Here is a 16,299-nt window from a genome sequence, read left to right as displayed (position 1 = left end):
TCCTAAACCCCAGAGCCTCAGTGAGTGGAAGAGGTTGCCGAGTCTCACCACTGTCCCCCAGACCCGGAGGCTCAGTGTTTTCAGAAGAAATTGTCCTGGGTTCATTCATCCCCACTTGGCCGGCTCTGGGTTTTCCTGTCAGTGCCCAGTTTTTCTGTGGCGCTTGTCTTTTCATTCAGAGAGTCTGGTGAAAACTTGGGTCCTCTCCAAAGTATGAAGGGTGCGCAGAGCTTCCCCACCCCACACGGAGACACTGCACAACTCGAGGAGTTGCAGGGTCCCCAAAACCCACTCCACGTGACAGACTACCACAATTTTAGTGACTAAAACAGCATCTTTCATTGCATCCCAGTGCCCATGGGTCAGGCCCAGGCTTGGCCAGCTGTGTCCTGGGTTTGGGACCTAGAGGCTGTGCACAGGATTCTGTTCCTGTGGCTATGGGACCAAGGTCCTAGTTTTCTTGTTGACTGCCAGTGGAGGCTACTCTCACCTCCCTGAGGCCCCCACAAGCCCCAGCTCCCCCTGAGCCTCTGCCCACCTGCCAGCAATTCCTCGGAGGCCAGTAGGAGACCTGGGAAAGACCAGGGTCTGGAAGGCTTCCCCTGGTAGAGTCAAGCTGCCAGGATTGTCTCCCTTCTGCTTCATTTAAAACCAACTGGTTACAGGGCTTCAAGTCCTTTGTCCTTGCATGCAGCCACTGGCAATGACCCTTCTGGTACCATCTTGGCCCATAGCACCTAGCACAGATCTTGCACTGGTCACTTAACAGGCCACTTAAGGTGACCACTTAGGTCTTCCTTCCAAAGGACCTGCTGTTAGTGTGGTTAGCTGCTGCCAGCCCTTCAGATCCATGTTCTACATAGACCAGATGTCTTCAGTCACCAGGGTAGACCAGATGCCCTTGGTCACCTTCACCTTCTAGGCCCCATGGATGTTCAGATGGAATCACTCATCTCCTTTCATTTTGCAAGAGAGAATTCTCTCATGACCAGAGAATTTAGGGGACTTGCTTAGTATCACACAGCACTTTTAAAGATAGAAAGTAGAAAGTGAGATGAGCAAGGTGTTGGTGAGAATGTATAGGTGATATGTTATCAGAATTAGATGGAGAGAAATTACCTTTGTGGAAGAATCAAGAGAGAGAGGGCTTCATAAAGGTGATACCTGAGCTAAAAGAGATAGGACGAGGATGTCTGGAAATATAGGAGGAAGGCAGAAATGCTGGGAGGTGACAGCAGATGAAAGAGGGAGGTGCTTCACCTTGTGGCTATTTTCTGTCTGCACCAACAAGGAGATATTTCAGTCAGCAGCTATGCTGTTGGTTCAAAATTTTGATACATTTCTTCTGGCAGTTATGCCCAAGAATATCTCCTCTTCAGATTTAGTCACCACTACCCTTTCTAGGGCTTCCCTGGTAGCTCAGTGGTAAAAGAATCTGCTGGCCAATGCAGGAGACTCAAGAGACGAGTTCCTGATCCCTGCATTGGGAAGATCCCCTGAAGAAGGAAATGGCAACCCACTCTAGTAGTCTTCCCTGGGAAATCCCATGGACAAAAAGGGCCTGGTGGGCTACAGTCCATGGGATTGTAAAAAGTTGGACATGGCTTAGCAACCAAACAATACCCTTACTAGAAATGTCCTAAAATAGTAAATGTTTTAACTGACAACAACTGCCAGGAATCCGCCATCAAGGCAGTGATCACAGAACCAACATCAAGTAAATATGTCTGCAGAAATCAGAGGGCAGCCTCATCAACTCATCCTCACAGACTCCACAGTATAATCCATTTTCTTCTCTGCAGTATTCTCATTGCAGATTTAGGTGCTCATCCAGTTTTTTATTATATTCATAATGGAGAATGAAGAAGAGAGGAACTAATATTTATTGAGCACCTACTGTCTGCCAGATATGTGATAAATCCCTTACATCTAATATTCTTCTGTTCTCACAATCTATCAAGAATTTAACAGTTATTATCATCCCCACTTTGTGGATGAAGAAATGTTTGCTTGACCTTAATTGACCATGAAAAACAGACTGGTTCAAAACTGGGAAAGGAGTAAGTCAAGTCTGTATATTGGTCACTCTGCTTATTGAACTTACTTGCAGAGTAGATTATGTGAAATGCCAGGCTGGATGAATCACAAGGTGGAATCAAGATTGCCAGGAGAAATAACAACTTCAGATATACTGCATATGATACCACCCAATGGCAGAAAACCAAGAGGAACTGAAGAGCCTCTTGATGAGAGTGAAAGAGGAGGGTTAAAAGCTGGCTTAAACTCAACATTCAAAAAACTAAGATTATGGCATCCCATCACATCATGGCAAATAAAAGGGAAAAAGTGGAAGCAGTGACAGACTTTTTATTTTCTTGGGCTCCAAAATCACTACAGATGGTGACTATGACCATGAAATTAAAAGACTCTTGCTCCTTGGAAGGAAAGCTATGGCAAACCTAGACAGTGTATTAAAAGGCAGAGACATTACTTTGCTGACAAAAGCCTGTATAGGCAAGGCTATGGTTTTTCCAGTAGTCATGTATGGATGTGAGAGTTGGACTATAAAGAAAGCTGAGTGCTGAAGAATTGATGCTTTCAAACTGTGGTGCTTGAGAAGACTCTTAAGAGTCCCTTGGACTGCAAGGAGATCAAACCAGTCCATCCTACAGGAAATCAGTCCTGAATGTTCATTGGAAGGACTGATGCTGAAGCTGAAGTTCCAATACTCCGGCCACCTGATAATCTCATGTTTCTAGTCAACTCACTAGAAAAGACCCTGATGCTGAGAAAGATTGAGGGCAAAAGGAGAAGTGGGGGACAGAGGATGAGATGGCTGGATGGCATCACCTACTCAGTGGACATGAATTTGAGCAAATTCCGGGAAGATAGTGGAGGATGACAGCTATGCTGATGGTTGGGAAGAGTTTTATAGTAAAAGACTCAAAGGAAGATGGGCCTGTTAAAACTAACAGGCATTACATTTCCTTCTACTTGATTCAATAAGTAAAAGGTTGTATATTCAAGAGAAAGACACTGAAAACATATTAAAGGAGGTGCTGAGCTTGGCAAAAACACTTCTCCCAAAGAATATAGTTCCTAAAGGTCCTTACAGTTGTTCTCTCTGGGGGGCCAAACTCCAAAGAGGAGCCTTATAATTTGGGGAACTCTGGGCATCAGAGAAATTGGGTGGTCAGTCGGCATTAAAGGAGAGTGGGGGGACCAGCCCCCATGCTGGAAGTCCATCCTGCAGTTTCCCCAGGTGGCACCTGACCTGCAGGTGTTCCAGCAACAGGTATGCAGGTGAGAAAGCTGTTTACCCCATCTGAGCTCAGTACCACCTCTGTTTCACGTATGAACACAAGGCAGTTTTCACACAACTGCAGGGGTTTCAGGATTGCCATGGTCTATCATACACATGGCACATGTGACTTTTGTACCAAGAACTGTTCACCTTTTCTGCAGATCAGTCCCCATGGCAACTTGTGTTGCTAAGTCACCATCAGGTGGGGAGGGGAAGATACCAGGAGAGCACAACTGAAGTAGGAAGACGATTGTGATGGATGCTACAGACAGACAGATCACCCAATGCATGCGGATGGCCCATCCTGTGTAGGCTGAGCTCCCTGGTGCTGGCCCATCGGGGCAGCCTTGGGGATCCCACACCCTGTAGACCTTGAGGAGGAGTGTCTGTGCTGCCTTTTAGGGGAAACGTCTGCTTTTAGGCAGAAGCTGTGCTTGTTTGGATGGCAGTGTGTGGAGGGTCAGTGCCACATGGGGTGACTCAGGTTATACGGACCCTGACCCTTGGCCCAGGTCGAGAGCTAAAGGGTGGAGCCCAGGTCGCTTGTCAGGCCCGCATCTCCAGCACTGCAGCCACCAATGAAATGCTATAAGAAGCCCTCCTAAAATGCCATGATTCCCTTTCCTGATTATCTGTCCCCTGAAGGCTTAGTGTGAACCCCAGGAGGCTATTGGTAAACACCCCACTTCAGCTCCTGTTACCTGATGGAGTTAAGCATCTCAATCTGGCTGAAGTGTGCCTTGGCAAACTGTCAATAGGAAAGGGGGTTTCCTGCCTGCCCGGGTCATCAGTAGAACTTGGCCCACATGTGATTACCTGGCGTGAGCAGAGTGGTGGCCGGTGAAGATGAGGAGGTGGCACAGCTGGAGTGCAGGGCTGGGGGCCAGTGGGCAGCCCTCAGGACACCTCACCAAGAGCCGTGTGCACCTGCAGCTGCACGATGTCAGCTGACCCCTCCATCCTGGAGGCTGGAGTCCCAACCCAGGCCTGCTGGGTGCCGAGGGCCTCTGCCTGGCCTGCAGGCGCACCTTCTGGGTCTTCACCTGGCCTTTCCTCTGTGGGGAGAGGGGAACCCAACCCCGTCAGAGTAGGGTCTGCCCTGTGACCTCCTCTGACCTTAATCTACTCCCAAAGGCCCAGCTCCTGAGAAGCCCACCAGGGCGAGGTCTCCCTAGGTGTGTTCACCTGGGGTTTGTGGGGAGAACAGAGAAGAGAGAGGCAGAGAGGTGAGGCTCAGGAGGTGAGGAGAGACCTGTGGAAGAGATGTCTGGTCCTGGAGGTTGGAGAGGCTCGGAAGGGCCCCGGGTACTTTACACAGGTTGGGGAGGGGACACAGGTGCTTCTCGGTGCTGGCCCCCACACTTCTGGGGCCCACGGGTGGCAACGTGGTGCCCCCAGAGGTCAAGGCAAGCCAGGCTCGTTCTTCCCACCTTGGGAGGCCTGTGCACCCTGGGCCCGAGGAAGCACAGCCCCTGGAGGTACGGTGAGTGCCCCTCTCCCTCCACATCCATGGTGTTGTGAGGGGGATCGACCAAGGGCACAGGCTCATCTGCCTTTAGTGCCTGGTCTGGGTCCAGGGGTGTGGGGTCAGGGCCTGGGTGGGGTGTGGAGGGTCAGGGGTCCCAAGTGTCTGCCATTAGATGAGACGCGGCATTCCAGGCAGAAGACTGAGAAGTGAGGGGTAATTGTGCTCTTGGGAAGAAGAGGAAGGATCAGCCAGCAGCATTCCGTGCTTCCTCCAGTCCTGAGCAGGAGAGAGGTCACAGGGGCAGCAGGAGGGATGAGCTGTGCATGTGGACGTAGCTCACCTGACTGCGTTCCGGGCCAGACACTTGTGTCAGGATGGACGCAGCCTCCAGGCTGGAGGGCTCGGTGCACTCAGGCCTCCCAGGGGGGCAGGGCACAGATGCTGCGAGAAGGCTTGTTGTCCTGTTCTCAAAGGTCTGAGCCTCTTTTAGCCCAACTGGGCAGCCTAACTGGGCAGCCTCTTGGTGGAGGGTCTCATTGGTGTCATCAACGCAGACGAGAAGGAAAACGATAAAAAAACGAAATCGTGACAAGTTTTTGGTTGGCTGGCTGGATGAAGGGAAACACACAGAACGAAAGTGCTTGAACTGTCCTCCCAAGTCAGGTTACAAAGAAATTCAAACACTTCACAACAAACAAAACTTTGCCAGTAAAGCTGTGAGGGAAAAGAGGTGGGTGGTGGGAGACGTGGGCACCATGGAAGGTCTTGAAATAACCCAGCAAGCCCTCACCACCTGGAACCCAGCCAAAGTTTCCATCTGCAAAGGTTAAAGACAGGTTATACAAACACATGTATATATGTATATATATATGTATGTACACACATGCATTGCATGTCGTATGCAGTATTGTGTATCACATGCCATGTGTGCAGTGTTACATGTTGTGTGATATATACAATGTTATATGTTGTGTGATATATAATACATACTGACAGTACTTGCAGCCTGTGACAAAATTCAGATCTTTACCTGAAAGCTTGAATTTGACGTGATTTTCATATTCCAATTACAGCCAGCCTTTAAGAAACTTCCACTTGTTGAGGTTGGCTGTTGTATAAAAATTACCCATAATTATCAGGAAAGAATATTAACATACTCCTCTCTTTTCTCATTCTATAGTAAATTTGCTAAAAATGTTGTTTTTAAAATTATACTTTTTACTTAAGTGTATTATTCCTGTTAACATATGAGGGGTTTATTACTGTTCTTTTAAAATTAATAAATGTATTTTAAAATTTCTGTTTAATTTCTAGCGTGGTAAATGTTGATACACACAAGCACAGCTCACAGTGTCCTCAGCACCTTTCCAGTGTATCCAGGACCCTGAGAGGCAGAGTTAAGAACCGCTGCCACCCCCACTTCTGCCCGGTTAACCAGGCTCCTTGGAGAAGCAGCCAGTTCCAGGTGTGGAGACAAGTGTGAGGTGAGTGCGGAGTATCTTGTTCCCGAAGCAAGTAGATGCTCACAGCTGTGAAAGGACATACCGTACTGACAGCAAAACAGCTTCAAGAGCCTCCCACTCAGCAGATTGGGACTGATGTAAATTTTCAAGAGAACAGTGATATAAACAGATGAATAGTAATACCAGTGGCACTAAGGACAGGATGGGGAGGCGGGGGAGGAGCTCTTTGCTCTCCTCAGGGAGGTCAGGTTAGGGCTGAAAAGCCCAGCCCTCTAGTCACAGGACGGTCCCATGGCCACCAGCCCAATCGTGCAATCCTGGGACCTCACCAAGAGTCACCTCCTTGCACATAAAAAGTCACATATCATGCTGGAGAATCCAGGGTCTTGGAGGCTCTGTGTCAGGAACCTGGAACGGAAACCAAGTTTAAATTACATCAGTGTCACCACCCCAGCAGCCCCCGCCTTCTTGGGCTCTGGGGCAGGACAGACCCATGTGACCAAAGGTCAGTATCAGTTTCCGCCCTGCCCTCGATGTAGAGAAAACAGAGAGGGTTCCTCCTCAGAGCCAGGCCTGCTTGAGGGAGTGTCGCACGATGGGCCCCCCCTCTCAGGGGATCTATTCTCACAGGAGGGGCTGCTGAGAGGCCTGGTTGGATGCCAGGTGTGAGGACGACTGGGTCGTGATCAAGGTAGACGTGAGCATCTGGTGTAGCAGGTGGACCGGTCAGCTGCACTCAGTACAGACACAAGGCTGCCAGGAATAGGTGTCGCAGAAGGAAGCTAGGAAGGAAGCTTGGAAATGGTGTTCAGACAGCTCCCCCTCCCTTCTCTTCCCTCCCCATTCTGAATTCCCCACCTCCCACCCCCACGCAAAGCGCAGTGAAGAGGCTTTTTAAAGGCATGAATTCATGACCTACAGCAACAGGGAAGGCAGAACTGGAAGCTCTAATTCTGGTCTATTGGTACAAGAAACGGGAACCAACACGATTTACCTGGAAGAGCAGCCAGTGTTGTGGACTGACGTTTGCCCTCTCCCCACCCAAATTCATCTATGCATCTCGTTACTGTAACTTATGATCTGTGACCCTCCAAAAATCCTAACCCCCAAGTGATGGTTTTGGGTGGGCACCTTTGGGAGGTGATAGGGTCATGAAGGTGGGGTCCCCATGCAAGAGATCATTGCCCTGATAACAGACTCCACAGAGCTCTCAGGCCCTCCTCCACATGAGGACACAGTGAGGAGATGCCATCTGTGAACCAGGAAGCTCTTAATCACTATACCTTTCCGACACTTGATCAGGACTGAGAAATAGATGTCTATGGTTTACATGCCCACAGTCTGTGGTCCACTGTTACATGGCCTGAGCAACTGACAGCCCATGCTGACTAAGCCCAGATGCTCAGGACTTGGCCACATCAGGTCCTGCAAAGAAGGTGAAGGTCATGGCTGAGATGAGGATGAGTTAAGAAGCTCTGAGCCCTGAGCCCTGCCCAGCATCTGTGCCTTTCCTGGGTCTCTGGAGAAGATACAGTAGGGGTTCCATGGATGGGGCCAGGTGCAGCTCGAGCAGGACTCCCCTCCCAACAGTGGGTGTTGGGGGTGTCTGCCCCGTTCTCTGCTCACTGCTCATCCCTCAGGCCACTTCCTCCTCACACCTCTGGGCCCCCAGCTGGTCCCCAGCTCTGCCAGCCCCTGAACTCATCCTTCTTGGCTCTCACCATGCAGGCTAGCCCGCTGCGTGTCTGTGTGACCTATGACTGAGCCCTCCTGCAGGTGCCAGGACCCTCCAGGAGGGCTGGGAGTGTGTCACCTGCTGTTGACATTGTGTCCTCAGCAGTGGGTCAGGGCTCGGTACACAGTGGGACTCAGTGAACGCTTCCTGAGTGGAAGAGTGGATGATGGCCAGGGACTCAGCGCAGGGCGTGAGGAGGGAAGGCCAGTCTGAGGCTGCTATGGACCAGAAGTGAGAGACGGGAGTGCCAAAAACAGGATGGGCGGTTGAGCCCGGGAGGACCCCCAGCTTCCGAAGCACAGGAAGAAAACTGCACAGGGGCTCCTACGGTGCAAACGTAGCCCCCCAGAGCTGAGCACACAGAACTTCTAAGTCTCGTGGGAGAACAAACGAAAGCAACCAGGAGAGTTTGGAAAGCAGGCTCAGCCCAGGTGTTGGAGGAGGTGTGGGCAGGGCAGCCAGCCTGGAGAGGACCCAAGAACCACTTTAGTCAAGCGTGGGCCTCACCTGTGGCTCTGCAGCTCTGCTTTGGGCACATTGCTCAGGGAAGTTCACACAGGTCCTTGAGCTCGCCACGGAGGTCCTCGTGTCAGCATCACTTGTGGTGTCTGCAAGCAGAAGGCTGCCTGGTGTCCACCTGTGGATGGGGATGTCGTGTGTGTGTTAGAAGCAGCAAATTAGATGGACATGTAGCCTCACAGGTGCAGTGCTAAAAGAACATGCTCAGAGGGAAAGTAAGAAACATGATGATGACATGGCCAATAAAACATTTTCACAAAAATCCATGCCCATAAAACAATAGAAGAAATTTTGCAAGAATGTATTCATGTAAAAAGGCCCATGGTAGAAAGACTGCCTGTGGCAGAGAGAGGGGAGAGGGAGTAGAGAAAAGAGGATGAATGAGAATAGAAAGCACACCAGAGATCAACCATGTGCAGATCAGGAGAGGTCGTTTGGGGAAAAGTGAGCAGCACAATTAATTCAGCAGCTGGGATGGTAAAAGAACCGATCAACCATGCAACCAGCTAAACCCATCAGCAATACAGATACTTAGCCCTCCAGTTGCTCAATAACCAACCCCCAAACCAACGACTCAGCCAACCACACAACCAATGAAACCAGTCAACAACACAGCTACTTAACCAGCCAGTCACTCAAACAACCAACCCAACCACACAACCAACTAAAGCAATCAATAACACAGCCACTCAGCCAGCCAATCACTTAAACAACCTACCACACAACCAAATTTACAATGAACTAAACCAACCAACAGCACAACCACACAACCAACTGCACAACCAGACAACCAACCTCAACAAAGAAAAGACTAGCTACTCAATGTGGGTGGGTATTTGGTGCACCAGAGCACTTGTAATTGAAACATGAAATCCATACTTTTGTAAAAATTGAGGTCCATGTGAGCAAAGGGCAAAAGAACACTAATGAAATTCATGCTAGATTTTTTTAAATGTCAGAAGATCATGAGACTCCTGGCTGTGCTAACACACACATACATTTCTCTGCAGGCTTCATTATTTGCTATGTTTGATGCCCTTACAGCATGCCTGCAGCTTTGGGGTTTGAGTGTGAGAATAAAACAGGGTTTATCACTGTAAGTTGTGGTGTGTCATCTCCTGTCTAGAGACCACAGAGGCCTTGTCTGTTAGAAGGTCTAGGCCTGGAGGAGAAGCAGGCCAGCGCTGCTTGTCGCCCTGAAGACGAACACGTGTCCGGCAGGGCTCCTGCCGCAGCCCAGGTGTAGCCCAGGCTCTTTGGGGACCATGAGCAGATTGCATCTGCTTTCCTGGTTCCTCTGCCTTCTCAGCAGCTGCTGCAACCGTGGCTGAAGGGAATCTGTAACTAACAGTAATTAAAACACCAAGTTGGCCAAGTTGGTAAATTGTTGACTGTTTAATTTCCTTCAGATGCCACTCATGTTTCCAGTGTGCATTCTTATTTTTTTTATAAGATATGTTTTATCTATGCACATAACTCTTTTTTTTTTTTTTTTTTTGCAGCATTTGGGATCTTAGTTCCCTGACCACGCTCCCTGCATGGGGAGGTCAGAGTCTTAAATATTGGACCACCAGGGAAGTCCCAATGCTTGAATTTTGAATTAGTCCCAATTTTGAATTAGGAGATTCAACCTTTGTTCATAAAATTACTAGCTAGCATTGAAAAGGGGAGCAAGGACCCAGGCTTCAGTGCCTGAGCAAGAGGGCAGAGTCAGACGTTGCAGAGACGTCTTGTTGGGAGGCCCACGCGAGCTGGGTGGCTGCACTGCATCCTGGGGCGTCCTTCCCGAGTTTTCTGAGCTCTGTGCTGCCTGCTTTCCCATCTCGTCCAACTTGCAGAGGTTTGCTTGGTGCTCCAGAAACCTTTCCTGCACTTGTTCTGTGTTAGCCCTGTTGGGGCGGAGCCTGGGGAAGGCCTCGATGGAGGGGAGGGATCACAGAGGATGTGGGTGTGTTTGGGTGGCCGTGATAGTTGGGGAGAGCTGGAGTCATGTCTGGGCATTTCTGTCCTGCTTCTAGAAAGTAGGGAGGGGAGCCACTACCCCCCAGTCACCTTCAGCTCATGATGGCCCTCTTACCAAAGAGGCGTGGGGGTAGGGGACAGGTGTGTTCTGCCCTGGGTCTTCTGACTCCTCCTGGGCTGTGTCTGCCCTGGAGTTGGTAAGGTGGAAATGGGAGAAGGCAGGCCTGGGGCAGACTGGGGTGGGATCCTGGGCCATGAGTCTGCACTGCCCAGCATTCCTCAGCCTTTACAGAGGCCCAGAGAACTCCGGACAAAAGACAGAAACTTAAGGTAAAAGAAGCAGTATATCTTCTGGGGAAACCAAAGCTACAAGGGGAGCCTCTTGGAAAAGCAGGAGCTAATGCTGTCAGAGATGCAAGTGAGCCTTTGTTCCCTCCATCGATCAATCATTCAGCAGGGATGTGGGCAGGACCAAGGAGAGCAGCGCTGGGCCAGAAGCAGAGGGAAGGCTCCCTCACACAAAGATGAGGAGGTATGAGGCCCGGCTCCCTGGTGGAATCCAAATAGGTGCAGACAAGACACCTTCTCCCTCCAATTAGTCAGAGAGTATTATTAAATTATCACTTGAACAGTATTTGTAGATGTAGGACAGGAGGTACCTTTAAAGAGATACTTTAGGGCACAAGCTATTAACTTCTACAGAGTCATAAACCACCAAGTTATGACTGTTGGTACATGTAACAGTGCTTTCCATGCATTTGCAGTTCACAGACCATTATATTTACTGTGGGGAAGAATCTCTTATAAGAAATGGAGTAGCCCACATAGTCAATAAAAGAGTCTGAAATGCAGTACTTGGGTTCAATCTCAAAAACAACAGAATGATCTTGGTTTGTTTCCAAGGCAAATCATTCAGTATCACAGTAATCCAAGTCTGTGCCCCAGCCAGTAAGGCTGAAGAAGCTGAAATCAAATGATTCTATGAAGATCTACAAGACCTTCTAGAACTAGTATCAAAAAAAGATGTTTTTTCATCATTGGAATGCAGAAGTAGGAAGTCAAGAGATACCTGCAGTAACAGGCAAGTTTGGCCTTGAGTACAAGATGAAGCAGGGCAAATGCTAACAGAGTTTTGCAATAAAACACACTGGTCATAGCAAACACCCTCTTCCAACAATATAAGAGATGACTCTACACATGAACATACCAGACAATCAATGCTGAACTCAGATTGTTTATATTCATTGCAGGTGAAGGTGGAGAAGCTCTATACAGTCAGCAAAAACAAGACCTGGAGCTGACTGTGGCTCAGGTCATGAGCTCCTTATTGCAAAATTCAGACTTAAATTGAAGAAAGTAGGGAAAAACCACTAGACCTCTCAGTCAAGCCCAACTCCTTACAACCCATGGACAGTAATCCATCAGGTTCTTCTGTCTGTGGGGTTCTCCAGGCAAGAATATTGGAGTGAGTTGCCATTTTCTTCTCCAGGGGATCTTCCCAAACCAGGGAATGAACTCAGATCTCTTGAATTGCAAGTGGATTCTTTACCATCTGAGCCACCAGGGAAGCCCCAGACTTTTTAGATATGACCTAAATCAAAACCCTGATTATACAGTGGAGGTGGCAAATAGATTCAAGGGATTAGTCCTGGTAGACAGAGTACCTGAAGAACTATGGACAGAGGTTTGTAACATTGTACAGGAGGCAGTGACCAAAACCATCCCAAAGTAAAAGAACTGCAAGAAGGCAAATGATTGTCTGAGGAAGCCTTACAAATAGGTGAGAAAAGAAGAGAAGTGAAAGGCAAAGGAGAAAGAGAGAGATAATACCCAGTTGAAGGCAGAGTTCCAGAGAGCAGCAAGGAGAGATAAGAAAGCCTTCCTAAGTGAACAATGCAAAGAAATAGAGGAAAGTGATGGAATGGGAAAGACTAGAGATCTCTTCAAGAATATTAGAGATACCAAGGGAACACTTAATGCAAAGCTGGGCACAATAAAGGACAGAAGTGGCAAGAACCTAACAGAAGCAGATGATGTTAAGAAGAGGTGCCAAGAATACACAGAAGAACTATACAAAAATAGCCTTAATGACCCAGATAATCACAATGGTGTGGTCACTCACCTAGAGCCAGACATCCTGGAGTGTGAAGTCAAGTGGGCCTTCGGAAGCATTACTATGAACAAAGCTAGTGGAGGTGATGGGATTTCAGCTGAGCTATTTAAAATCCTAAGTGATGATGCTGTTAAAATGCTAAATCCCACTTGTACATCTTCAAGTTCTCTGTTCAAGTACTACTGAAGTCTAGATTGAAGAATTTTGAGCATTACCTTACTAGCATGTGAAGTGAACAAAATTGTATGGTAGTTTAATAGATAGAGTGCCTGATGAACTATGGAATGAGGTCCGTGACATTGTAAGGAGACAGGGATCAAGACCATCCCCATGGAAAAGAAATGCAAAAAAGCAAAATGGCTGTTTGGGGAGGCCTTACTAATAGCTGTGAAAAGAAGAGAGGTGAAAAGCAAAGGAGAAAAGGAAAGATGTAAGCATCTGAATGCAGAGTTTCAGAGAATAGCAAGAAGAGATAAGAAAGCCTTCCTCAGCAATCAATGCAAAGAAATAGATGAAAAGAACAGAATGGGAAAGACTAGAGATCTCTTCAAGAAAATTAGAGATACCAAGGGAACATTTCATGCAAACATGGGCTCGATAAAGGACAGAAATGGCCTGGACCTAACAGAAGCAGACGATATTAAGAAGAGGTGGCAAGAATACACAGAAGAACTGTACAAAAAAGATCTTCACGACCCAGATAATCATGATGGTGTGATCACTCATCTAGAGCCAGACATCCTGGAATGTGAAGTCAAGTGGGCCTTGGAAAGGATCACTACGAACAAAGCTACTGGAGGTGATGGAATTCCAGTTGAGCTGTTTCAAATCCTGAAAGATGATGCTGTGAAAGTGCTGCACTCAATATGCCAGCAAATTTGGAAAACTCAGCAGTGGCCACAGGACTGGAAAAGGTCAGTTTTCATTCCAATCCCAAAGAAAGGCAATGCCAAAGAATGCTCAAACTACCGCACAATTGCACTCATCTCACATGCTAGTAAAGTAATGCTCAAAATTCTCCAAGCCAGGCTTCAGCAACACGTGAACCTTGAACTTCCAGATGTTCAAGCTGGTTTTAGAAAAGGCAGAGGATCCAGAGATCAAATTGCCAACATCTGCTGGATCATGGAAAAAGCAAGAGAGTTCCAGAAAAGCATCTATTTCTACTTTATTGACTATGCCAAAGCCTTTGACTGTGTGGATCACAATAAACTGGAAAATTCTTCAAGAGATGGGGATACCAGACCACCTGACCTGCCTCTTGAGAAACCTGTAAGCAAATCAGGAAGCAGCAGTTAGAACTGGACATGGAACAACAGACTTGTTCCAAATAGGAATAGGGGTACGTCAAGGCTGTATATTGTCACCCTGCTTATTTAACTTCTATGCAGAGTACATCATGAGAAACGCTGGACTGGAAGAAACACAAGCTGGAATCAAGATTTCCAGGAGAAATATCAATAACCTCAGATATGCAGATGACACCACCCTTATGGCAGAAAGTGAAGAGGAACTAAAAAGCCTCTTGATGAAAGTGAAAGTGGAGAGTGAAAAAGTTGGCCTAAAGCTCAGCGTTCAGAAAACGAAGATCATGGCATCTGGTCCCATCACTTCATTGGAAATAGATGGGGAAACAGTGTCAGACTTTATTTTGGGGGGCTCCAAAATCACTGCAGATGGTGACTGCAGCCATGAAATTAAAAGACGCATACTCCTTGGAAGAAAAGTTATGGCCAACCTAGATAATATATTCAAAAGCAGAGACATTACTTTGCCGACTAAGGTCTGTCTAGTCAAGGCTATGGTTTTTCCTGTGGTCATGTATGGATGTGAGAATTGGACTGTGGAGAAGGCTGAGCACTGAAGAATTGATGCTTTTGAACTGTGGTGTTGGAGAAGACTCTTGAGAGGGTCTCCAAGGGACTGCAAGGAGATCCAACCAGTCCATTCTGAAGGAGATCAGCCCTGGGATTTCTTTGGAAGGAATGATGCTAAAGCTGAAACTCCAGTACTTTGGACACCTCATGCGAAGAGTTGACTCATTGGAAAAGACTCTGATGCTGGGAGAGATTGGGGGCAGGAGGAGAAGGGGATGACAGAGGATGAGATGGCTGGATGGCATCACTGACTCAATGGACGTGAGTCTGAGTGAACTCCGGGAGTTGGTGATGAACAGGGAGGCCTGGTGTACTGCTATTCATGGGGTCGCAAAGAGTCGGACATGACTGAGTGACTGAACTGAACTGAACTTAAATATTCTCTGGCATTACCTTTCTTTGTAATTGAAATGAAAACTGACCTTTTCCTGTCCTGTGGCCACTGCTGAATTTTCCAAATTTGCTGACATATTAAGTGTGGCACTTTAACAGCATCATCATTTAGGAAAGGACATTTGGAGTCAACTCATTGGAAAAGATCCTGATGCTGGAAAAGATTGAGGGCAGGAGGAGAAAGGGGTAACAGAGGATGAAATGGTTGAATATCATCACCAACTCAATGGACATGAATTTGAGCAAACGCTGGGAGATAGTGGAGGACAGGGAAGCCTGGTGTGTTGCAGTCCATGGGGGTCTCAAAGAATCAGACACAACTAAGCTACTGAACAACAATATCAAGGTTTTAGTGCATTGGTCATTGATCCCTCATCACCAGTAAAAAGGCTTTGAAAGGGAGCTCTGACCAACTGTCTCATCAGAGCAAAAGGAATGACTGAGCACGTGGATTTGGTCATGGGAAAATCAAATGCCATGAGCTCTTTTATAACCGGCATTGTCTGTGTGTGCTAGCGTACTTGACAAGGGAATTTCCCTTGGGAAATTTCCTAAGGGAATGAGTAACCAATCAACTCATACAAACTGCAACATTTTCAATCCAGTTGAAGTTTTATTCCACCCTGGTAACCTCTTAGCCAATCACAGATAAAGAAAGAAAGGCCCAAAGAAGTGAGGTGTTATTTGCCAAATGTTTTATGATTTTTTTATTCATCACTTTTGACTAAGATCTTATCATTTACCTTTGTATATTTTTTCCTTTTTACACATTTACTAGATTGAGTCTCATTAATATTTAATTTCTGTTTAAAAAATATTCGTTGTATCTACATATATAAAATTCAACAACTTAGGCATTCTTACACCTCAAATTTTCTCACATAAGAAAGACTAATACATTTAAAATATACCTTTGATAAATAAAATAAAAATTTAAAAAACAAATAAAATATACCTTCAGTATAACATTTTGGCTTTACCTAATGAAAAATACTCTGTTTCACATTTGGTATATTTTCCACTTCACATATATTTTATCTGTGTAATGAAGTTCATGATTCATTCTTCAAATAACAGTTTCTTTTGTGCATTCTATAGATTTTGTGCAAGCATATGCACAAACCTTTACTGCTTTAGAGATTACATTTGCTGTTATCTCATTTTAAGTTAAAATTGGAAATTATATAAATACAAATCTTATTACCTAAGTGAGTGAACGTTAATAAATGATTTGACAAACCTGCAAAGATATTAATCATCCATCTTTCAAACTCTGCAGTTATTTGTCAGACAAATAGCTGATTCATGTTCAAGTACCTTGTTCTCTCAGTTCCCCCTCCCCCATGTCTTAGGGGTGAGCACTGAATTGTGCTGCTCTGTGTTGTTAACTCTTTATTAAAAGTACCTTGGAAAGTACCTTGGAGTCCTCTTGTTTAGAACAAAAAGCTTGTACTTCACACTGACT

This window comes from Budorcas taxicolor, chromosome 24, assembly GCF_023091745.1.
Source record: "Budorcas taxicolor isolate Tak-1 chromosome 24, Takin1.1, whole genome shotgun sequence".
Classification (NCBI taxonomy): domain Eukaryota; kingdom Metazoa; phylum Chordata; class Mammalia; order Artiodactyla; family Bovidae; genus Budorcas; species Budorcas taxicolor.
Note: the sequence above shows the minus strand (reverse complement) of the source record.